At 40.8% G+C, this 24991-nt stretch overlaps 1 protein-coding gene and 1 pseudogene across 3 annotated transcripts in view; both read right to left on the bottom strand.

The window, feature by feature from the left end:
* MBTPS2 (membrane bound transcription factor peptidase, site 2) overlaps positions 1-24991 on the bottom strand; it is a 99588-nt gene that overhangs the window by 12324 nt on the left and 62273 nt on the right. Inside the window, exons 13-17 of one of the 3 annotated variants that reach the window (XR_004348030.1) lie at positions 19131-19179; positions 18580-18655; positions 13550-13669; positions 11353-11446; positions 3607-4599 (exon numbers count right to left, since the gene is read on the bottom strand). The gene's annotated coding sequence lies outside the window, so the exon portion shown is untranslated. Of the gene's footprint in view, positions 1-3606; positions 4600-11352; positions 11447-13549; positions 13670-18579; positions 18656-19130; positions 19180-19440; positions 19470-22551; positions 22655-24991 lie in introns of those variants that run through there. The other 2 variants (XM_032619463.1, XM_032619462.1) reach the window with 2 other exon arrangements.
* LOC116747394 lies at positions 266-3699 on the bottom strand (annotated as a pseudogene).

Raw genomic sequence — 24991 nt, 5'->3', positions numbered from 1 at the left:
TCGGGCTTCCCTGGTGGCGCGCAGTGGTTGAGGGTCCGCCTGCCGATGCAGGGGACAGGGGTTCGTGCCCCGGTCTGGGAAGATCCCACATGCCGCGGAGCAACTAAGCCCATGCGCCACAACTACTGAGCCTGAGCTCTAGAGCCCGTGAGCCACAACTACTGAGCCCATGTGCCACAACTACTGAAGCCTGCACACCTAGAGCCCATGATCTGCAACAAGAGAAGCCACAACAGTGAGAAGCCGCAACAAATAGTAGCCCCTGCTCACCACAACTAGAGAAAGCCTGTGCGCAGCAACGAAGACCCAACATAACCAAAAATAAAAATTAATTAATTTAAAAAAAAAGATGACACTGATCTTAATAAAGGCTGGTCTTCTTCATGATACACAGGAACTCTTGCTCATTGACTTCTCAATCTCCATTTCTATCTCCATTTCTATTCATCAATCATTTCCTGCCCCTCCTCATCGGTGAGGTTTTCACCCAACTCCTTGGCCACACATTTTAGATTTTTGAACTATATCTTCCCAGTTTCATCATCATTGAAGAGCTTCAAAGCTTTCAGGATTTCTTCTTTGGTATCTTTCTCAGACATTTCCTGACTCATCACCATAGAAAAGTAGCTACAGTTCATTTTTCCTGTCCCTTCCTTATCAACTTTGCTTATCATTTTCTTATCTCTTCTTTCTTGGGTTCAAAGCCCAGTGCCCTCACTGCCACCTTAAGTTCCTTAACATCAGTTGTCCCAGTTCCGTCAGCATCAAAGAGATCAAAAGCTTCTCGAATTTCCTGTTTCTGCTCTTCAGTAAGCTCCGGTTTAGGACTCATCCTTTTTCACTGAGCAGTTGATGCCATGTTTGCCTTCTTAAAGTTAGAGGTCATCGCAGATGGACTCCACTTCCTGTTCCATACAGTATATTTTTTAAAAAGTTTATCACTCATGTAATAATGCTCTCCATGTATTGTAATTTAACATACTGATGAAATATTTCTCTGTGAGATGCTTCATGGGTCTTCTAAAGCATCTCGAACTTAGCTGGAGGTCAAAAGAACTGTAATTAAAATTTGATATTTGGAAAGTTTGTCAGAAAAATATCAAAAGCGTTTAGAACACTCAGTCAGATAAGATCACAGGTCACTGTGAAACAATAGTTATTCACTTAGCCAAAGTAACAAAAGATTTCAAAGGCAAATACAGAACATATCGCTTAAAAGGTAAAGAAACTTAAAATCTGTTATCAAAGGCAGTTCAACATTTTAAGAAAACTTGTTCTCTTAACAGAGAGAAAAGCCAAATTCAAGTTTTGTACCAGCTTACTTTTAAAATTCATTTAATCAATTAAATTTATTCTAAACTTAGCCAGTCCTGACCATGCACAAAACTCTTTCTTCAGGGTCCACTCCCCACAAATCTTCCATCACTTTCTATATCCATCACTTTTTCTTCTATCCAGAAACAACCAGCTCTCAGTCAGACTTACTTTCTTTTCACTAATAAAATGCAATTCTATTCCTCATAACTTCTTTTTTTTTTTTTAAGCAGAGGGAGTTTTATTTTATTTATTTATTTATTTATTTTTGGCTGTGTTGGGTCTTCATTGCTGTGTGCAGGCTTTCTTTAGTTGCAGCAAGCGGGGGCTACTCTTCATTGCAGTTCATGGGTGTCTCATTGCAGTGGCTTCTCTTGTTGCAGAGCATGGGCTCTAGGCACACAGGCCTCAGTAGTTGTGGCTCATGGGCTCTAGAGTGCAGGCTCAGTAGTTGTGGCACACAGGCTCAGTTGCTCTGTGGCATGTAGGATCTTCCTGGACCAGGGATCGAACCTGTGTCCCCTGCACTGGCAGGCAGATTCTTAACCACTGTGCCACCATGAAAGTACCACATTTGCTTTCAAATAGAGAACATCTCAGGGTGGCACTAAACCTATTCATTAATAGTCCTAAATATCTTTAGTTTCTCTGTTTAGTAACTGATGTCTCAGCATCTTATTTTATTTGGGAATGACCCAGCTATTCAACAAACTTCCATCATTTAACTTAACACAACTGTAAAATTTCACATTACCAAATATCTGGAGAGATCATCCTCAAGTAGACATTTCTAAAACATAATTATTCCTAAAAAGTTCATCCAAAAGCTCTTATCTCACTTGCATTTAATACACTTATAAAAATTTCATCATACCAAGTTATTTTTCTTGCTGAAAAATTTGCAACAGACATAATAAGGTCTTATTTGACTTCTATTAAACCCAAGTACAATAAAGGTATTATATTTGATGTTGATGACTCTAAAGACATGTCTATATTAATTAGATCAACAAACTTAAACATTAATACCAGGTATTAATTTAATACTGAATATTTCCCAGTTCACGTGAACCTAAAATTAATTCTGGCCAGTTACCTTCTGTGTGTTTTTGAGAATTTATATAAGCGCTTAATTTCCTTTAATCCAATTAAGTAGAGCCCACTTACAAATTAATTTTGTTAATACCATCCAAAGGTAAAAACAAAGATAATGCACACATAAACATATAGACAGATACAACCAGAGGTCTCATAGCCTCGTTTCTAAGCTTAGTCATGAATCAGGTATTACAATATAAAACTCACTAGCTTATAAATAACAGTTGGAATAGGTAAAATTTAAAAGTCTTCTTACCTTTTTTTCCCCCTCAGTCTCAGGAATTAGAGATGGTCTAGATAAGTGATCCTGAGAGCACTGGTCTCAAGGCACAGGGAGAGAAAGTCAAGTTCTCCTAGTAGGACTTGTTCCCTCAAGGTCAGAATTCTGAAAAGACGTTTTATCAGGCTTGCTTTTACTAACTGTATATGCAAAATGAACCAGTTTTGGAATTTTCAAGAGCTTTACCTAGACCAACTTTCTCTGGAGTCTAAATAATATGGTGGCCACACAATGTTGTAGTAAAATATCTTTTTCTTAGTTATAGGTTCATAGCTAAAATCTTTCCAGTCAGACAGAATTTGCCCAAGAGGGCTTCACAGTGGAACAAAACTAGAATTTCCCATTTCACAAGGCAGAATGGCCATCACAAATCACCACACAGAACACAAAGCATAAAACACACACAGGCTCGGCCATCCTAATCAGTCACTCCCTTAAATACAAGATTGCAGTCTCTCAGAAAACTTCCTGCAGAGACACAGAACTTCAGATCTGAGTACTGACAGAGTAAACGGAAATATCTTGGGTCTTCAGAGATTTCAAAGGGAGGAAAAGAGGTTGAAAGAAGAGGGGAAGGAGGGGGATAAAAGGGATGGCCTTACAGATATCTCCTGCCACCTGCAGATGCCCAGGTGTTACGGGACTTTTCCCTGGGCTTCCAGGAAGGGAGGATGGGAACTTGGCCCTACCAGAAACCAGAAACCAGATACCACATACCACATACCAGACCAGAATTTGAGTTCTCTGCCCACTGGAGGTGATCAGGCTCCGACCCTCAGATTAGGCTGAGGCCCTTCAACTAGACTCCTGCGTCCACGACCAGGATAGAAGAAAAAAGGGTAGGATAGGAGGGGTTGAAAAGAGGAAGGGAAGTGGGAAGGGGAAAGAGGTCAATAAAGTCTCTTGTTCCTTACCTGGTCAGGGCACTCTGGCCAGTCATGTGTGTCAGAAGGACATGAGGGACAAAAGGGTCCCAGTTGCGGCCTCTGGGTCTGGTCTGTCGGCAGGCGAGCTGGTCCCTGAGTACCCCGAGTGCCCAGGATGTCAGTCGTAGCGAAGGAGAGGCCCACCAGAGTCACCATTTGTTGCAGGAAGGGGGACCCCTTCCAGGGCCCGAGAGTGGGCTCTTGTCTAACACTTGGTAATGAACTGTCCAAGGAGACACACGTGCTGACAAAGCAAGAGACTTTATTGGGAAGGGGCGCCGGGGCAGAGAGCAACAGGGTAAGGGAACCCAGGAGAACTGCTCTGCTTCGTGGCTCGCAGTCTCCGGTTTTATGGTAATGGCGTTAGTTTCCTGATTGTCTCTGGCCAATCACTCTGACTCAGGGTCCTTCCTGGTGGCGTGTGCATCACTCAGCCAAGATGGATTCCAGCGAGAAGGATTCTGGGAGGTTGGTAGGACATATGGACTGGTTTCTCCTCTCTCCTTTTGACCTTTCCCAAATTATCCCGGTTGCTGATAGCTTGTCAGTTCCACATTCCTTACCAGGACATCTTGTTGTAAGAGAACTCATGCAAGTGGTTACTATCGGGCCTGGCTAGGGCGGGTGGCTTCAGTCAGTGGTTCCCCTAATAGATCTTTGGCTTGGTTGTGTCTTTTGACTTGACACCCACCAAGAGATGAACCCAGTGTTTGGGTAACAGAACCCTGGTACCCCAGTTCCCAGGCCAGGGCTCTTTTCTTTAAACTACATCGTCCTTATGTGCAGCTTCCATTATTGAATGTCCACTATGGGCCACAGTATTTGTAAAGTACGGTGAGTTCTTTACATATGTCATTTCTAATCCTCCCAATCCAGCAAGGTTCATTCCTTGTATAAAGACATAGACACTGAGGCCAATTGCGGGCGTCAGTCTGACTCCAAAGTCAGGAGACTTCTAGTCTATCATGTTGTCACTCAGTACTGGAAATGAGAGCAGAAAAGAGCACTGAATGGTTCATTTAAAACACATTCATTCTACATGCAGACAGTTGTTGCTTTAAGGGAAGGGTAGAAGAAAAGAAGAGATTACATTTTGGCGTGCAAAGGCAAAACAGTAAATATTCTTTTTTCCTGTTCCTGGATCCTACTGCAGCTTCTTCAAAGCAAGTGATTGTATGCATGTTGACACAGCTCTTATTTTAAAATCTTCTTTGGCTCAGCTTTCAGCTGCTTCTTTCAACCAGTCCCATGACTCCCCTCTGTCGGGCTCTGAGAATCTGCCTAAAATCATTACGCAGCAGTTACTGTTAAGATCCACTCTGCAAAAATAATTCACTTCTCTCCACTTCTTCTGGTTTTAGAGTATATTGCCTGGCATGGCGCCATGTTAATCATAAAGGTCTTGCACTTTCAGTATACTTTAATATTAATATTTAAAAAATAGGTTCATTCTTATTTACAAGTATATAGTTTTCTCATTTTTGTCTGAAATAGTACATTTTTTTGCCCCCGCCCCCACCCCTGCCCATGCCTGCCAAGTCTAAGTACATTTTGCTTTAACCTAAGTATACTGAGACTTGCCTGGTGGTGCAGTGGTTAAGAATCTGCCTACCAATGCAGGGGACACAGGTTCGAGCCCTGGTCCGGGAAGATCCCACATGCTGCGGAGCAACTAAGCCTGCGAGCCACAGCTGCTGAGTCTGCGCTCTAGAGCCCACGAGCCACAACTACTGAAGCCTGTGCGCCTAGAGCCTGTGCTCCGCAACAAGAGAAGCCACCACAATGAGAAGCCCACGCACCGCAACGAAGAGTAGCCCCTGCTCGCCACAACTAGAGAAGGCCTGCGCACAGCAACGAAGACCCAACACAGCCATAAATTAATTAATTAATTAAAAAAAAAATCTAAGTATACCTGTTGACGTTAAAACTCCACAAGTAAAAATGAAAGGATAGGGAATTCCACGATGGTCCAGTGGTTAGGACTCTGCACTCTCACTGCCAAACCCTGGTCTAGGAATTATAAAAATCCCTCAAGCCGCGAGACATGGCCAGAAAAAAAATGGATATTATTTTTAACTTGCTTCCTTAAAAAACACCAGGTTATTGTACTTTGGTTATTTGCAAGTAATCAAAACTAATTTAGAAACTTCACATTATCATGGCTGTGCAAAAAAGAAAGTTATACTGCAATGCAAGATGCCTGCCAAATGGGAAAAATAAAGCTCAAAGAACGTTCTATTGCTGTTATAAAGCAATGGTAAGATCTCCAATTGGGCCAAACTGACATCATGTGTCTCCTGCTGGGATGTACTGAGAAGGAACAAACATCCCTTCTGTGGTCTTTTTGCCAAAAATGCACAACCTGAATCTAATCATGAAGAAACATCAGATAAACTCAAACTAAAGGACCTTCCACAAGATGAATGACCTATATTCTTCAAAAAATGTCAAGATCAAGAAATACAAAGTAAAGTTGAGGAACAGTTCCACATGAAAAGAAACTAAGAAGACAAGACAACTAAATCACAATTTGTGAGTCTGGACTGGATCCTAGACCAGGAAAGAAAAATAGCCATAGGAGACGTTACTGGGACAATTGACAAAAGTAGAACAAGGACTGTGGATTGAACAATAGCTTTAACACAATGTTAAATTTCCTGACTTTGATCAGTGTACTGGGGTTGCATAAGATAATGTCCTTGTTCTTAGGAATTACAGCCTGAAGCATTTTGGGTAAAGGACTATAACATCTCAAACTAACTAGTGGTTTGGGGGGAAAAAAATGCATGTAAACATAAAGAGAGAGAGAATGATAAATAAATGGAGCAAACTATCAACACTAGTTGTATCTGGATAGAGTATAAAAGAATTCCTTGTACTCTTTTTACAGCTTTTCTGTGCATGCATTTAAAATTATATCAAAATGAAAAGTTATCGAAAACAGTGAATGTATAGAAAATGTAAGAATATAAGGAAAAACAGAAAAACAATGCTCCTGAATTATATATGACACAGCACCATCTAAGACATGTTTAAAGCTCTCAATAACAGGCAAGCTTGACTTAAGGGAAACAAATGGTCTGCCTTTTAAAGTGCAGGGTTGACGAAAACAGGAAGGTGGCCTTTTTGATACTTTCAGCCCATTGTTCACAGAGTTAATAAAATAACCCCAGGAGGTACATGCCTCATCCAGCCCAGTCACTCTCTACCAGGCCTCCAGGTCTCAGCTCACTTTCACTGACAACTTTTTTTTTAAACAAATTTACTTATTTATTTATGGCTGCGTTGGGGCTGCGTTGCTGCACGCGGGCTTTCTTTAGTTTGCTTCAAGTGGGGGCTACTCTTCGTTGCGGTGCGCGGGCTTCTCACTGCAGTGGCTTCTCTTGTTGCGCAGCATGGGCTCTAGAGCGCAGGCTCAGTACTTGTGTCACGGGCTTAGTTGCTCTGTGGCATGTGGGATCTTCCCGGACCAGGGCTCGAACCCGTGTCCCCTGCATTGGCAGGTGGATTCTTAACCACTGTGCCACCAGGGAAGCCCCACTGACAACTTTGACACCTGTGTGACCTCAATTCAATGCCTGCCTCATTCTGGGTGGAGTTTCTGCTTCTCTGTGGAAGATTCAGCCAAGGCCCTGTCTCAGTTCCTTAATCTCCTCAACTCCAGTACTTCTGGATACTTGGGGCAGAGCGGGAGGAGGAAGCAGTTTCACGTAAAGGCCATAGGCCACTCAGAATATGTATGCTGTGCCCGTTCCTTGATCATATCAAGACCTTCAGTCCCAAACCACCTTATCTCCCTTCACATTATCCCTCACCTTGTTTCCATTCTCTCCCCATGGTTAATCATCGCATCCTCAACCTCTCAAGCCCCTGTCCTTTGTCCCTGCAAACTCCCAACCCTGGATCAATCCAGCCTTTTGCCTCTTCTGGTCCTTCCCACTTGTTGTTCAGGATAATGGGAAAAACCTCATGTTGGTGCTGACTGGTATGTGCATGTACACACACACACGTGTGTATGTGTGTATGTGTCTCCCCCAACATGATTGGGCTTTCACCTTATTTGGCTTTTTTTTTTTTTTTTTTTTTTTGCGGTACGCGGGCCTCCTCTCCCGCTGCGGAGCACAGGCTCCGGAGGGCTCAGGCTTCGGACGCACAGGCTCAGCGGCCATGTATCACGGGCTGAGCCGCTCCGCAGCATGTGGGATCTTCCCGGACCGGGGCACGAACCCGCGTCCCCTGCATTGGCAGGCGGACTCTCAACCACTGCACCACCAGGGAAGCCCTTGGCAATCTTTTTTCACCTTTTCTCGGTTCTTTTATTCTTTGAACTTATTTCATATTGTTGAAACCTCCTTTTCCCGTGGCTTCCATGACATCACTATCTGGGTTCCCACTGCTTCTTTGCCCTGCTCTCTGTTGTCTCTCTAAATGTTGAGTTTCTGCAGGATTCTATCATTGGCATGTCTTTTTTTCTTACCCTGTACCAGTGGTTCTCAAACTTGGCTGCATATTAGAATTGTTACAGCAGGCAGGTAGCTAGATGTGAGCAGAAAAAGGGGGGCATGGCCAGATGGCAGGAAACCACGCATCTTGTAAATAGCGGTTGGCCCATGGACAGACAAAGAAAAGCAGGACCTCCAGACTGACAGGAAACCACACATTTTGGGGTGATAATTGTTCTGAAAGCAGAGAAAGAAAGGTGGGAAAAGGCGGGAACCTCCAGTATCTGGATGTAACCTTTTGCTCATTATGCTCTCCTTACAATAAAATTAGCCTTGCAGGGCTTCCCTGGTGGCGCAGTGGTTGGGAGTCCGCCTGCCGATACAGGGGGCACGGGTTCGAGCCCAGGTCCGGGAGGATCCCACATGCCACGGAGCGGCTGGGCCCGTGAGCCATGGCCAGTGAGCCTGCGCATCCGGAGCCTGTGCTCCGCAACGGGAGAGGCCACAGCAGTGAGAGGCCCGCGTACCACAAAAAAAAAAAAAAAATTAGCCTTGCAGATAAGTACCCATCATGCACCGAAGCCATGACACTTCCAATCAAAGCTAAATAAGCACCGAGCCGATAGAGATATCGGCTCGGTGCTTTGTGACCGCCTGGAGGGGTGGGATAGGGAGGGTGGGAGGGAGGGAGATGCAAGAGGGAAGAGATATGGGAACATATGTATATGTATAACTGATTCACTTTGTTATAAAGCAGAAACTAACACACCATTGTAAAGCAATTATACCCTAATAAAGATGTTAAAAAAAATTGAAACACAAAAATAAAACACCCTATGAACCTCTCGTTTAAAAAAAAAAAAAAACTAAATAAGGACAAAATCCCTCCTCCCCTCGGGAAGGTGGTGGTGGGGTGAAAATCAGAGAATACAACTTCCAACCCCTCCCTCCCCAATGAATATTCTGCCCCTTCATTTGTACACCCCACATAACCAGCTTGCCAAAGAAACTCAAGGCAGCTTATTCACCTGAAACTGCCCGCTCTCATCTCCAGAGCATACAATCACTTAAATGAATCCTCACTTTACTTATTTTACTGACCTCCCTGTCTCATTTCTGAATTCTTTCTGTGATGAGACAACAACCTTTCACTGGGAACAGAATCACCTGGTTAATTTAAAAAAACATCATGCCTGGGTCCCACCCCTGATTTGATTTGTTGGTAGGATGGCCTGGGCATTGGGGTTTTTCAGTCCCTCCAAGTGATCATAAGGTGCAGCCAAGGTAGAGAATTTCTTCATCCAGGTGATCTTCTCTACTCCCACAATTCTAGCCACCTATATGCAGAAGATTCCTAAATCTCCACTCCTAGCTCCCACCTTTTCCCCTGAGCTTTGGACCTGTCTATTGGTTATGTTCACCCCCTAGAGAGACAAAGTCAAATGACCAAACTGAACACTTGACCTTCCTCCCCAGCTTGATCTTTCTCAAGTAATCTCAATCTTGAGATATTTACATGTTAGTACATAGTGATAGTCTGTAGCATCGCTGTTCACTGAGCTGACCACATCAAAAACTCCGGACTCATCCTTTACTCTTTACCTTCACTTCCCACACTCCACCAATCTCCAAATCTTTCTTAAATCCATCTCATCATTTCCCCCACCCCTTATTTCCAATTACCTAAACTTGGGTCTTTATTCTTTCTATTCTGTATACTAATAACTGGCTTCCTGCGATTCATGTCCCACAGGCTTCAATAGTTACCTTTCCAGAATACGAATCTAATGATGAAAAAAAAAACCCTTTCTAAAACTCTTCAATGGCTGTCAATTGCCGGCAGAATAAAGATCAAATGCTTAAAGATTTCTCATAGCTTGGCCTTAGACTTCCTTTTCTGACTCAACTGCTATTATTCTTCCAAAGACACAGGCTCAAAACCTGCTGCTGAGTTACTACAAGTCTCAGACATATCATGGTCTTTCATGAGCCAATAATATTAAGAAAAATTATCCAAAATTTGGGAATAAGATTACTTATCAAATAATAAAAAGACTATTCTGTACTCTTTCAGTGTTGTACTGGAGGATGTCAAATAAGTACGACTATGTTACCTGATGCAAAGCAGTGCTGTCCAACGGAGCCACATATGCAGTTTTAAATTTTCTAGTAGCCATATTAAAAAAAGAAGTTAAAAAGAAACTAGAGAAATAGATGTTAATAATGCATATTATTTTACTAAGTATATCTAAAATATTATCCTTTCAACATATGAGAAAAAAGAGTACCAAAAATCATTTTCCTTTAATATTTGCATCCACACTGATAAAACTAGTTTATTTTTTTCGAAGAATTGATTTGACCTTAAAGTTAAAGCATGTCAATTTCAAAACCACATCTGTCCAAGTTAAGCAAATGCACTTATTTGTGTCAACTTAGTATTCTTGACGTTAAATCCACAGGGGTAGTGTGTGATTTGAGAAGCAATTCTACTTCTCAATGTAGAAATGTACTTCAAAATGTAAATGAGGCATTCTTCAAATTTTTCTTCCAGTATTTACAGTCAATTTACATAATACTATTAAAATTAAAATCTTCTACACATTGATTCATGATAGAAAAATGTATAAAATCACTATTATTGCTTTGAATCATTGAAAAATTTCAACTTTAACATAAATTCTTAGACCTGTCTAGCCAAATCACAAGCTTCTTCTTGGACTTTCAAATTTATCTTGTTCATATGTAGTGTGAAATCCGTGAGAAAACATGTAAGACACATTGACTTTTTTTTTTTAATTAGTGAATATTTGGCAAGCATTACTTTTTTGTTTTGTTTTGTTTTGTTTTGGGGTTTTTTTTTTGCGATACGCAGGACTCTCACTGTTGTGGCATCTCCCGTTGCAGAACACAGGCTCTGGACACGCAGGCCCAGCGGCCATGGCTCACGGGCCCAGCCGCTCCGCGGCATGTGGGATCTTCCCAGACCAGGGCACAAACCCGTGTCCCCTGCATAGGCAGGCGGACTCTCAACCACTGCACCACCAGGGAAGCCCTATGCCTTTGTTTTAAGTTTAAAAATTAGTCCATACTTATTTTTTATTTAAAAAATAGCTTAATTATATTATCATTTAAAGCATAAGAAGTATTTCAATTTAGTTACCAATTATGATTCACAAAGGTATCACTGTAAACGGTGCTGATTGCATAAGATGCTCAAATAAACACATTTCAGTGTTATATTAATGCATATAAAAAATAATTTGAATTGATTCAACCCATTGACACTTACTAGAGAGATGAGTTTACGTGTAATACTGGAGACAACTCTTGAAATACAGTACAGCAATATCCACGAGATGCAACAGTTAAAGTGAAATGTAGTCCTACGGAAACAATAAAGTTGAATTTAATGGAAAAATATTTTACACTGCTTCAGTTTTACATTTAAATTAAAATTGAGTAAAATTAAAAAAAACTAACACTTCAGTTCCTTAGTCTATCACACTAGCCTGTCAGGTGCTCAGTAGACATGTGTGGTTAGTGGCTACTGTATTGGATAGTGTAGCTCTAGAGAAATGTAACTTTAACTTATTAATTACTATTGATTAGGGTCCAGACTCTATGAAGTTACATATTTACAATGTTAACTTGCAGAAGAGATGGATAAGTTGGGAATGAATTTTATATATTTTTGGTCCAGTAGAATTGCCTGGTAAAAATGATAACACTAACGGTTGCATCTGTACCTAGCTTTGTAGCTTAGTAATTTTATTTCAACATTCTCTCTTTCCATATAGTGCTACCCTTTAATTTGATATCCTAGGAGAATATTTGATGATGTAGAAAGATAATCACAAAGTATTGTTAAATGAGAAAAAAGTAGGTCACAAAAGAAAATATAGATCAGTCCTATTTTCATATATTTTTAAGTATATATGTTCTAGAAAAATAGGAAGGATATAAACAAAGATGCTTACCTATGGGTGGAATTATACATGATTTAAAAATATTTTTCTTGGACTTCCCTGGCGGTCCAGTGGTTAAGACTGTGCACTTCCACTGCAGGGGGTGCGGTTGGATCCCTGGTGGGGAACTAAGATCTCACATGCCACGTGGTGTGGCCAAAATAATAATAATAAAAATATTTTTCTTTCTTTGATTGTCTTCACTGTTAAAACTACAGTTTATACTAACAAAAATCTCATTAAAGTATTTTATAATTTTAACTCAGGTTAACTGCAGGAGGCCTTTTTTCACCCCAGTTTAGCAACACTGGTAATCCTAGGTACTTGTCAGCTAATTCAAGTACTACTTTTAAAAAATGATGATGGGGCTTCCCTGGTGGCGCGGTGGTTGAGAGTCCGCCTGCCGAAGCAGGGGACGCGGGTTCATGCCCCGGTCCGGGAAGATCCCACATGCCGCGGAGCGGCTGGTCCCGTGAGCCATGGCCGCTGAGCCTGTGCGTCCGGAGCCTGCGCTCTGCAGCAGGAGAGGCCACAATAGTGAGAGGCCCGCGTACCACCAAAAAAAAAAAAAAAAAAAAAATGATGATGATGGTGATGACACTGAGACTGTACAGTTCTCTAACTGTCTTTTCTATAGCTATGCTAGGTTCTTTCGGCTGCTAACTGAGATGCTGTGCTTTTTTTGCCCTTCCCTATGAATACTATTCTGATGTGCCTAAATTGTGAATAATTTGACAATGCCTTATAAATACAACAACAACAAACCCAGTGCACATTTATATCAGTGCCTGCCTCTCCCCCCAGGATTTATAATTCGTTGTTTATGTTTCTCACTTTCCATCTAGCCTGTGAGCCCTTGAAGCAGGCGCTGTGGTTTATTAACCTCAGTGGCTCAATGCCTAGGAGAATTCCTGGCACATAACAGGAGAGTGGGTGTGATATAAATCTGTGAGGAATGAATGAAAGAATGGGAATCCTCATGTATTCATCTATTCATGTGTGTACACACTCAGGCCCTATTTGCTAACCTAGGCATGAGGGATATAGCCATGAACGTCTGTAAGTTTGGAATATAAGAGGACCATGACTTAATTGCTTGAATATGATTAAATAGTATATTTAATAGCAGAAATTAAGAGACATGGAACCAAGAAGGCAACATAGACCTGACTAGTTTTATATAGTGGGATGTTCACCCTAACTAGGAAACAATTGCATTGCTGTCAAAGAGAGCAGCAGTGTCCTTAATAGACTTCTTTCTCAGCAGACACCCGATCCTAACTCCATGTGAAAAGCTTAAAATAAAAAGACTGCTCTTTGCTTTTTTTCTTTCTCCAAATCTCATAATTTGGGATCAGAATCACCAGTTGGCAAACCTACACACAGTTTGTAGCATTCTGTTTTAAGCACAGACTCTGTTGAACTACAAATAGAATTGAATGTTTTCATCACAGCTGGATTTCCACCTTTTTATGCCAGCTGTGGAGCCCACTCGCTGGGTAATCAGTCACTGGAGCTCACCTTCTGTCTGTATTCCAATGGCATTAAGGCAGGTATTTCCACAGAGAAAAATGTAACTCTGAAGTAGGGTCCCTTGACTGCTATTGTTACGGCGGTCTTAAATCCACGTAGCAACAGTTACTAAAGAAAGAAGATGAGACACCCCACAGATCACTTATTAATGGAACAATCTGGTAGACAAGACTTTAACCAAATGATACAACTTTTCATCACTGTTAATGGGACAAACTGACATCATGTGCCTTGTGATATAATGCCATGGTGTCTGGGCTATCCATTGCTGTCTGATAAACTACCTCAGAAGTTAGTCGCTTAAAGTAACAATTGAAGGGGACCTTAAAATTGAATACAGGGGACTTCCCTGGTTGCACAGTGGTTAAGAATCCGCCTGCCAATGCAGGGGATACGGGTTCAAGCCCTGGTCCGGGAAGATCCCACGTGCCGCTGAGCAACTAAGCCCATGAGCCACAGCTACTGAAGCCCGCATGCCTAGAGCCCATGCTCTGCAACAAGAGAAGCCACCGCAATGAGAAGCCTGCGCACCGCAACGAAGAGTAGCCCCGGCTCGCTGCAACTAGAGAAAGACGGCACGCAGCAACGAAGACCCAATGCAGCCAAAAATAAATAAATAAATTTATATTAAAAAATTGAAAAAAAAAATTTGAATACAAACAGAAACAAATGAACTATGGTTTTTTTCAAATAAATAACATAACAATGGGGAGGGAGTATTAATCCAAGTAACTTTGATACATAAAATTTGTACCACATGCCCTCAGGCTAAAGAGAAAAAGAACTCTAAACAAATATTGAACTCTCTAGTAAGAAAGCTTTTTTTTGGATAGGCAAAAGTTCACAATTCTGAAACTACTTTCTACACATTCTAGGATTAGGCCAATAAGTAAATATATTCTGTATAATGGGATCCAGGTTTTCCTGTTTTGGAGAAGGTAGTCACAATTATGGAAAGAGGAAGGAGTAGATTGAACACGGCTGTGTTGGAATGGAACTAGAGGTATCAGTCAGATGGATAGATAGATAGGTACATAGATAGATACATAGATAGCTTGATATGGAAATGGATATAGATATGTGTGACTATGTATATGTATTCACTACATATATACATCTATTTCCCAGCTCTGTCTGCTGAGAGGGTCTAGAAGTAATGACACCCCAGGAACAATGAACATACCCAGGACCCAGATGATAGTTCCCAAATAACATTCTCCACTAAAAGGAACCAGGGATCCTTGGAGAAATGAGTGGAGCAAGGAAAATACAAACTGAACCTAGATCACCTTCTGCTAAATAATAAAGAAGAACTCAAGAAATGATGGGGGCATGTTAAAAGTTCACAGAAGCCAGCTTGAAGAACTCCTTCTGGCTAACTCCAGAAAAATTTGAGCATAAAATAAATAATAACATTAAGGGTTATAATTTATTGAATAAAGTAAGAATCCATGAGTCCACACTTAACTGAATGAACAAACAAGTAAATAAATAAGAAGAGAAAGATTTTTCTTACAGTAGAAAAAGCCAAATAATAAATGTAGAAGGAATGATGGAAATATCAATATAAAAATCACCATTTGGCCACTATCGTAATAATAGTGGCTTCAGACAAGAATCATCGATGTGTGCTAAAACCAGTAGGTGAAATTTGAAGTAGTAACAGGATAGTTACAGTCTCAAAGCATCTCTCCAGAAGAAATTTGTTAACCACAAAGAGGAAAGCAGTAACTTTATAGTTACTGGCAGATGCTAGCTTAACCCAACAATCAAAATTAACATTCTCAGTAACAGGTCTAATTGACAGGAAGTGCCTCTTGGTAGGATGCCGAGAAGAACTCAGCATCACTTCTGCGGGATTCTTGCCCCAAATGCATGATCGGAATCTAATCATGAGGAACAGCAGACAAACTGCAAGTGAGGGACAATCTACAAAACAACTGACCTGCACTCTTTTAAAAATGTCAGTGTTACGAAATAAAGAGAAGACTCACGAAATCTTCCAGATTAAAGGAGACTAAACAGACATGATAACTGAAAACAACATGTTATCTTGGAATTTTCTGGGGTTTTTTGTTTTTCTGTTTTTTGCTATAAAAACAAGTCATTGAGGGCTTCCCTGGTGGCGCAGTGGTTAAGAATCCGCCTGCCAGTGCAGGGGACACGGGTTCGATCCCTGGTCCGGGAAGATCCTACATGCCACGGAGCAACTAAGCCCGTGCGCCACAATTACTGAACCTGCGCTCTAGAGCCCGCGAGCCACAACTACTGAAGCCCGTGCGCCTAAAGCCCGTGCTCCGCAACAAGAGAAGCCACCGCAATGAGAAACCCGCGCACCGCAACGAAGAGTAGCCCCTGCTCACCGCAACTAGAGAAAGCCGGTGCTCAGCAACGAAGACCCAACGCAGGCAAAAATAAGTAAAATAAAATAAATACATTTATTTAAAAAAAAGGAGATACTAGTACAATACATTTGATAATCTAATATATGATAAAGGAGGCACCATAAATCAATGGTAGAGACATGAATTCAGTAAAATTTTTGCCATATTTAGTTAATTATTAGGTTTAAAAATATTTTAGAGCCTTACTCCAGAATGCCTATTATTTTAAAAGTCAAATTAGGGAATTCCCTGGTGGTCCAGTGGTTAGGACTCTGCGCTTTCACTGCTGAGGGCCCTGATCAGGGAACTAAGATCCCAGGAACACCCAGCAGAAGGCAGAGATGGTTTAAAAGCAGCCTCCCTTTTCCAAGTCTGCTTTTAAAAGCCCAAGCTCCCTGAGGGATATGTGCTGAGTGGAGAGAGGCCAACTGCATAGACTCCATCAATGTTTTTTTTTAATTAATTTTATTTGAACTCATCATACATATTTCACATAAAAGATTCCTCACCTTTAAAATGAAGAGAGTGTATTAACCTAGGCATTCTCAACCTGGGGTTTAGTAGATCAGTGCACTTCAAAGAAAAAAACGTTTCCTCTTCACTTTCAGTGATCTCTAACAAAAGGTAAATGTTTCCTTCAACTGCGAATATAAGTATCAAAGCACAGTTGTGTTAGAAGGACCTGTGACTTGTCACCAATGGAAATCACAAATATTTTCCTATCACATGACAGTTGTCCCAGATGCCTTGAAATATCATTTACACTCATTGCCACTTCAAAATCATGGGTAGTTATTAGACTGCTGCTAGATCTTGTTATTTAATAGATTAAATAAAGAAGTACATCTATCACACATTTATAATATTTAATACTTTGATAATCACATTTTCAATGTAGTTGGCTTCCTTTGTATTCCTATGTATGAAGTTTTATGCATTCAGAAACATTATTCTGAGAAGGCAGATTGAAAGGGCCCCTGGATCAAAAAGACATGTAGAGCCCCTGGACTGAATGCTCTCTGGCTTTCAACGTGCACATCGGTACATACCCAATATCTCTACCTGTTCCTCTTGGAAAGTGACTCACAACTTAGATAATCATCTCTGTGACAAGGTTACAGTGATATTTTGATCATTCCATATATGACTTGAAGTACAACCTCAGGCCGAAACATCTGCAGGCTGAAACTTTTAAACTGAACTTTCCAGACAAACCCTTCTATTAAAATTATTCTCTAGGATTTTCACGGCAAAATGTAGGAAAACAGCACCAGAAACTGAACCAGAAAACACACGTCTTACTCCCACTTCTGCTATCTGATCCTGAGAAAGTCATTTAACTTCTCTGAACCTCATCTATAAACACATTTAGATGAACTTTAAAATCTATAAGTTCTCAGCTGGGGGCGGGGAGGGGTGGAGGGATGAATTGGGAGATTGGAACTGACATATATACACTACTATATATAAAATAGATAACTAATAAGAACCTACTGTATAGCACAGGGAACTCTTCTCAATACACTGTAATGACCCATATGGGAAAAGAATCTAAAAAAAGAGTGGATATATGTATAACTGATTCACTTTGCTGTACATCAGAAACTAACACAACATTGTAAATCAAGTATACTACAATAAAAATTAATTAAAAAAATAAAATAAAATCTATAAGTTCCCTTTACTATATGTATAGAATTAGTAAAATTCTATACTTCTGACATTTTCTGCCTTTTTGCTGGGTGTGTTCTTTGGGATTTAGTTCTTAGTATTCTATCTTTAATTAGTTCATTCACTTATCAAATATTGAGGTGGGAATAACTAAGCAACTAAGCTAGAGAATTCTGGGAAAATTTTCTAATAAGTCATATTTAAGCTGGGCTTCAAAGGCTGAGTAGGAGTCTGTGAAGAGAGGACTAGGACATTCCAGGCAGAGAGGACACTGCTAATGCCCAGTGTGCTCAGGGCACAGAGCACACTGAGGGGCTTGATAGGAGTTCAAAGGAAACCAGATTTTGTTTGTTTGTTTTGCGGTACGCGGGCCTCTCACTGTTGTGGCCTCTCCCGTTGCGGAGCACGGGCTCCGGACGCGCAGGCTCAGCGGCCATGGCTCACGGGCCCAGCCGCTCCGCGGCATGTCGGATCTTCCCGGACCGGGGCACGAACCCGTGTCCCCTGCATCGGCAGGCGGACTCTCAACTACTGCGCCATCAGGGAAGCCCCTGAGCTTGCTATTAAGGCTTAAAACAATTGCTTCCTCCTCACTCCTACCTTTCCAACTCACCTTTCTTACTCTATAACACATCTCTGTATTAGTTAGAGTACAGGCAAAGTTGCTGTAGCAAAGGAACCCCAAAGTGCAATAGCTTATATATGATAGGAGTTTCTTTCTTATATACCAGTCCAGGGCCTGCAGGGCAGCTCTGTTCCATGACATACAGGAACCTAAGCGGGTGGGCAGCTCTGCCACTCTCAGCATCCCTCTTAGCACTGAAACGATTGTTCCAATCATCGCCATTTCCCAATTGGTGGGGAAAAAAATTCCTGGCAAGCAGCTTCATCTTTATGGAGGTAATACACATAGCTTCTTCTCATACTGCATTGGCCCAAACTAGGTCACACAACCACACCTACCTTTGAGGGAGATCGGAAATGTAGCATCTTGCTGGGCAGTTGTGTGGTAAGCTCACACTCAAGAGAGGCTCCTTTACTGAAGTGCAGAAAGGGAAAATGGACACCAGGAACAATTAGCAAACTGTGACATTTCTAAACCCCTGGCTGTCTAAATATCCATGCGCACCCTTATTTCCAAGACTAAACTACATTCATCCCTCCCCTCGGGAGATAATCCACAGTACGATCCATTTACTGAGTACAAAATAAAGTCTAATATCTCTGGGTAATGGGCAATCCTCTCCATCAAGTCTAGCTCCAGCTATCTGTATAATAACAGAACGTTATTCCCCCACCACTACTCAACTTTCAGTATGTAATGTGAAGCAGAAACAGGATATCTACAGTGAAAACTCCCATTTGGAAAAGAGAAGAAAGGAAAGCACTTAGCAGTCACTGGTGCATAGCAAAAATGAACCATGTTGGACAAGAAGTGCAGATTCCCTCCCCCAGAGTGAAGGAAGTTCTCGTGTCAGGACTTGGATCTGCTCTCTGGGAGGAATGCTCTGTACCTGGTCCTCTCTGGACTTTGTCTTTGTCCATTATTCTCCATGATCATACCTGAAATGGGATGTAGAGAGATTAATATAGCTATATCAGCTTTCTTTTAGTTAACAATTGTGGGGTAAATGTCATTTCTTTTCTTTCTATCTTTTTAAACTCTCATGTATTTATTTATTTATTTGGCTGTGTCAGGTCTTAGTTGCAGCACGCGGGATCTTCGTTGCGGCATAGCGGGCTCTTCCTTGTGGTGCACAGGCTCCAGAGCGTGCAGGCTCAGTAGTTGCAGCACGTGGGCTCTCTACTAGAGGCTCTCTTAGTTCCCCAACCAGGAATCGAACCTGCATCCCCTGCATTGGAAGGTGGATTCTTAACCACTGGACCACCAGGGAAGTCCTACTCTTATGTTTTAAATGTATCTCTTTAAACAACAGATAGTTGGGTTTTGTTTGTTTGTTTTCCATCTCACGATCTTTGTTTTTTCACTGGAAAATTGAATAAATCAGACAAAGACAAATGTCATATGATATCACTTATATGTAGAATCTAAAAAAGTGATACAAATGAACTTATTTACAAAACAGAATCAGACTCACAAACTTAGAAAACAAACTTATGACTAACAAGGGGGAAAGGTGGGGGGAGGGATAAATTAGGGGGTTGGGATTAACATATACACATTACTATACATAAGATACATAATCAACAAGGACCTGCTGTATAGCACAGGGAACTCTACTCAATACTCTGTAATAACCGATACGGGAAAGGAATCTGAAAATGAATAGATATAAGTAAAAAAAAAAAAAAGAAAGTTGAGTTCACTTATATTCAATGTTAATTACTGATATATTTTTGTTTAAATCTACTGTCTTATTACATACGTCTTTTTTCCCTTCTGCTCTGTGTTCCTTTTTCATTTTTCCCTTGCCTTCTTTTGGATTAATCATTTTTATCATTCATTTCAAAAAATCTCTTTTAGTTTAGAAATCATGTACTCTTCTTCTATTCTTTTGGTAGTTATCCTAGAATTGCAGCATGTACCTTTACTTATCTAATGTTAATTGGTATCTTTCCTCTCCTCTAAATGTAAGAAATTTAGAACATTTACCTCCACTTAATCCCCTCCCAAACCTTTATGGTATTATTGTCATGCATTTTAAATATCTATCCATCTATCTATCCCCACAGGACATTATAATAATTGTTCCACATAGTCAATGTTCATTTCGATTTACCCAGTGTAATCCCTTTGTGTCTGCTTTGTTGTTTATTTTTCCTAGTGGTTCTTGCTCATGGTTTTCTGTCTCCTATTAAGGCTTAGTTATCTTTGATTGTGTACAAATTAGTTGTAGAAATAATTTGATACCCAGGTTGATGTGTCTTCCTCTAGAGAGGATGTTCATTTGCTTTTTCCATGTTTGCCTTAATTCAAGATTTGAGATTCTGTAAGCAAGCCACTTCCAATTCACCCTTACTTCTAGGGGTGTGTGTGTATGATGGGGAACGTTTTACCAGATCTCCACCTTGGCAGGTCCTGATCCAACTTTTGTCCCCCTAGTCCCATGAGATTGTTACAAAGCCAGCTCACCCTCTCAATTGTCTCTTCAAAATCAGTTCATGACCCTAAGGGAAAGAAGTTTAAAATTAGGCAGCCTAGGGGGCTTCCCTGGTGGCGCAGTGGTTGAGAGTCCACCTGCCAATGCAGGGGACGCGGGTTCGAGCCCCCATCCGGGAAGATCCCACATGCCGCGGAGCGGCTGGGCCCGTGAGCCATGGCCGCTGAGCCTGTGTGTCCGGAGCCTGCGGTCCGCAACGGGAGAGGCCACAACAGTGAGAGGCCCACAAAAAAAAAAAAAAAAAAAAAAAAATTAGGCAGCCTCATCCCTCTGAATTTCTATTCTCTTCTGGATCTCATCCCAGTAATTTATCAGTACTTTCTTAGCTTTCTGATGCTTAAAAAAATATGCTTAATAAATTATGTTCAGCAAGAAGGCTGATCTGAATTAGCTAGTGTGCCATTACTGAAACTGGATGTGTTGCTTCTCTACAGCTCCTAGAACAATGTTTCTCAAGATGGGGGTCCATGGACTATGTGCATCAGAATTACATTATGTTTGTTAAAAACTGAGATTCCAACGCTGCCATCTCTGACGTCATTCAGAACCTATGACACAAAAACCTAGATATCTGCTCTTTTGATAGGTTCTCAGGCTATAATTATGAAGACTTAAGTTTAAGAAGTTTTGCCCCAGAGCTTAGCCCAACACTCTTAGTAATAGGCATTCAACGAATTGATTTGATTCTTGTTTAAAGGTCAGTTAGGGAGAACAGTTCTCAGAGCTTTCTGAGACGCTCTTCCTAGGTTATAATCCTCAAACAAATTTGGCTCGAATAAAATTTCCCATTTCTTAAATGAACGAATGAATGAATGTCACGTAAGGCAGAAGAAAGCTGAATACATGTCCCAGTCAGAATTTGGTCAATGTTCAAATCTCCTATCTACTCACCTTTTGAAAAAATCCTCCTTAAGACAAGAGGATCCTAAAGAAAAATTCTCAAGAACCAAGCCCCTATCTGGAGCTAAAGTCTAATCCTGTCACATTCACCTGTCTCATTTTGATCATTTTGAGTAGGATTCATTTTGATCATTCATGGATGACAGGTAGTTCAATGTGTCTCTTAGTCACTAATGAAAGGTATGAGAAAGAATTTACCTAAAGATATCTTGACCCCAAATCCACTGGTAAATCCAATTATGAACTAGCTTCAAAAAAAGTATGAAAGGAATAAAGATGCAGACCTACTGGAGAACGGACTTGAGGATATGGGGAGGGGGAAGGGTGAGCTGTGACAGAGCGAGAGAGAGTCATGGACATATACACACTAACAAACGTAAGGTAGATAGCTAGTGGGAAGCAGCCGCATGGCACAGGGATATTGGCTCGGTGCTTTGTGACCGCCTGGAGCGGTGGGATAGGGAGGGTGGGAGGGAGGGAGACGCAAGAGGGAAGACATATGGGAACATATGTATATGTATAACTGATTCACTTTGTTATAAAGCAGAAACTAACACACCATTGTAAAGCAATTATACCCCAGTAAAGATGTTAAAAAAAAAAAAGTCTGTGAAAAAATAATAGTCTGTGAAGCCCCATCTTTTATGAAATGATGGCAATGATAAATAGTAAGGTTTTTTTCCCCCAGTATTATTGTTTGGCAAAATAAGAAGTTAACACCATGTTAGCTTTCAATATTATTTTGAAAGTTTACTGGTCTAAGAAATCTGCAGATTTTGGAATCACTGATTTAGAATTTCTCAAACCACTCCAGGCTCCAGTATTCAAGAAAGCTCTTAGCCTGAATGCTAAAGTCTCTGCAAACAGCAGGCGAATCTGCATTCCACACTGTCAGGAACATGATTGATTATCTGTTTTGGTTAGCCAGCAGAATCTATGTTCCCATGTTTCTGTGACAGTTACTTAAATTTCTTAGTTTTGGTCATACTTCTTTCTCAAATGCTTGTTTTTGCTTCCTTGCAGGAAAACAAACAGACAAACAAACAAAAAACACAGCCAAACAGTCAGTGAGCAACACCTTTAGATTTCTCATTTCTGCACCAACATGCGGTGCCTTAGATTTCTTCAACTTTTAAAGGAAAATGTTTATGTGAGTTCTTGTATTTTCCACAACTGAATAACCTTACTATGGAAATGTGCTCATGTTACATACCATAGACTTCAATAAAAAGTTTCAGAGAATTTGAGCTTTTTAATCAGATGATCTTACTCTCAGAAAATGAAATTCCATGGGGAAACTGCTACTCAGAGCAGGCTTTGTTCTTTTATAATATTCGTTTTCTTTTATTTCTCTTTAACCAACAGGATACTTCAAAAACCATCTGAATAAGGAGGATGGTATTACAAATGAGCTGTTATGAGCTTTTTAAAAATCAAAACTGTTTTGGAAACTACTATCAGTTGGAGAGTGGGTTAAATGTGAACTGGGCTAAATTCCTTAAAGTTAAGCCAACTCTGAATATGCCTTATCCATGAAATAATGTTTGTCACTTCAGTAACCTAATAGACTAGCATCCATTTCATGGGCTGTGGTGACCTACATAATGCAAGATGACTGAAAATTATCACATGCCCTTATGGTTTCATTTAACCCGATTAATCTGCTTTTAATGGAATCATTTAGGCCTAATTAAATCTATCTAGATATGAATCTAAAAACAGAAAGGGTAATTTGTAATAAAATATCTGTAAAACTGTAAGTTTGGAGCAACATCACAATTCTATGTTTTTAAAGATACCTATTCATTTGTGTCTCTAAAGCAGAAACCCAGACTTGCTTTAAATGCCTATCTTTTATTTCTGTAGGCTCTTTATAAATTCATTCATGGCTCTTTGTTCCAGCAGCTGTCACCAGACTAGGTTCGTGTCTGTTAAGGTGGATGGGGTGTATGTAGTGTTTGACTATGTTAAGAAAAAATTACCTAACATTTGGAAACAAGGCAAAAGGATGACTGCTTGTCCTTTCAATGTGGGACTGAAGTTTTATTTAAGGGCCTTTATCTAACAGGCCCACCCAAGGATTCAGTTCTCCATGGGAATGCTCTGTGGCTTGATTAAGGCTCAGACAGTTAACTTGTAGATTTTTGTCCAGTAGAGATGCAAAAGATTTCTGTGCAGAAGTGAGAGCCCCAAAGATTATGGTTTTATTGCCCTGTTTTGCTTCTAATTTAGCAAACTTATTTCAGCATTCTTTTCCTTTTTGAACATATAAATCTCTGTCTCCTGAATTCTCTTTTGTACCAGATTTACCATCCTGCTGGCTCCCCCATTAATGCATAAAACCTGTGACAAGTATTCACACCATATTTTCATCAGAGTTTCGTTTATGTTTTTTAAAAACCTTAAAAAAATTTTTTTTTAATTACACTTTGTCTCTATGAAGATAAGAGATGGATCTCACAAGACATCCAAGAAAATGAATCTCATCACTTTAGTTCATCTAATTTCACCCCTCTAGGGAACACATTTGATAAGAATTAAACCAATGCATTTTGATTCCCCCCTTTAAATCCTATTCCCTGGTAGCCTTCTGACAGAGTCATCAAGCTTATTGTCCCAGGAAAGAAAGGACAGACAGGTGCTGCCCAGAACAGAGAGGCCATTCATCAACTTTGAATTTCAAAGCTGATTTTCTTGACCTCTTTTTAGTAAGACAATGTACATAAAACCCAGGCTTTCTGAAGAGAGGGATTTCTAAATAACAAAGCTTCCTTTTTAATGCATAGGCTGTGTGTGCAGAATAGAAGGAAGGCCCCCCCCACCCCAGGCTGTAAAGAAGAGAGGGGAAAAGCATTCCCCCAATCCTTCTGGATTCACTTGTAGGGGAAAAACAAGGGGGGAGAGGAGCCTGGGAGGGAGATCACAGGGAACAATTGTCCTGATCTCCTTGTTCCAGGTTGAAATACTAGGGCAGGAGGTATGTTAGCTGGGTTGCTGGGCAAGCAGAGGACAGGAAGAGGCGCTCGGGGTCTGGATCCTACTTTTCTCTGGCAGGATTAACATCTGCCCTTTGCCATTTTGAGGTCAAGGAAACCACATCCCCCCCTCACACACCCAGATGCCTTCTATGAGAGGAGCAGAGGGAGGGGCGGAACTCTTACCGTTGAGCACTTAACTGAGTCATCCAAGTAGAGACTGTTTACCTACAAAGGCATTGTAAATTATGGGATTGAATTGAGGTTAACAAATTGGACTTGATCTTATTCCTCCCTCCCTGCTTCTTCTACCTAGAGGAAGGGAGCTTGTCAGGTAAATCAGAGCAGACTTAGAGAAATAAGCTACATTTTTAACCT

The sequence above is a fragment of the Phocoena sinus genome, chromosome X, assembly GCF_008692025.1.
Source record: "Phocoena sinus isolate mPhoSin1 chromosome X, mPhoSin1.pri, whole genome shotgun sequence".
NCBI classification, from domain to species: Eukaryota; Metazoa; Chordata; class Mammalia; order Artiodactyla; family Phocoenidae; genus Phocoena; species Phocoena sinus.
Note: the sequence above shows the minus strand (reverse complement) of the source record. Positions and strands in the feature narration are given on the sequence as shown.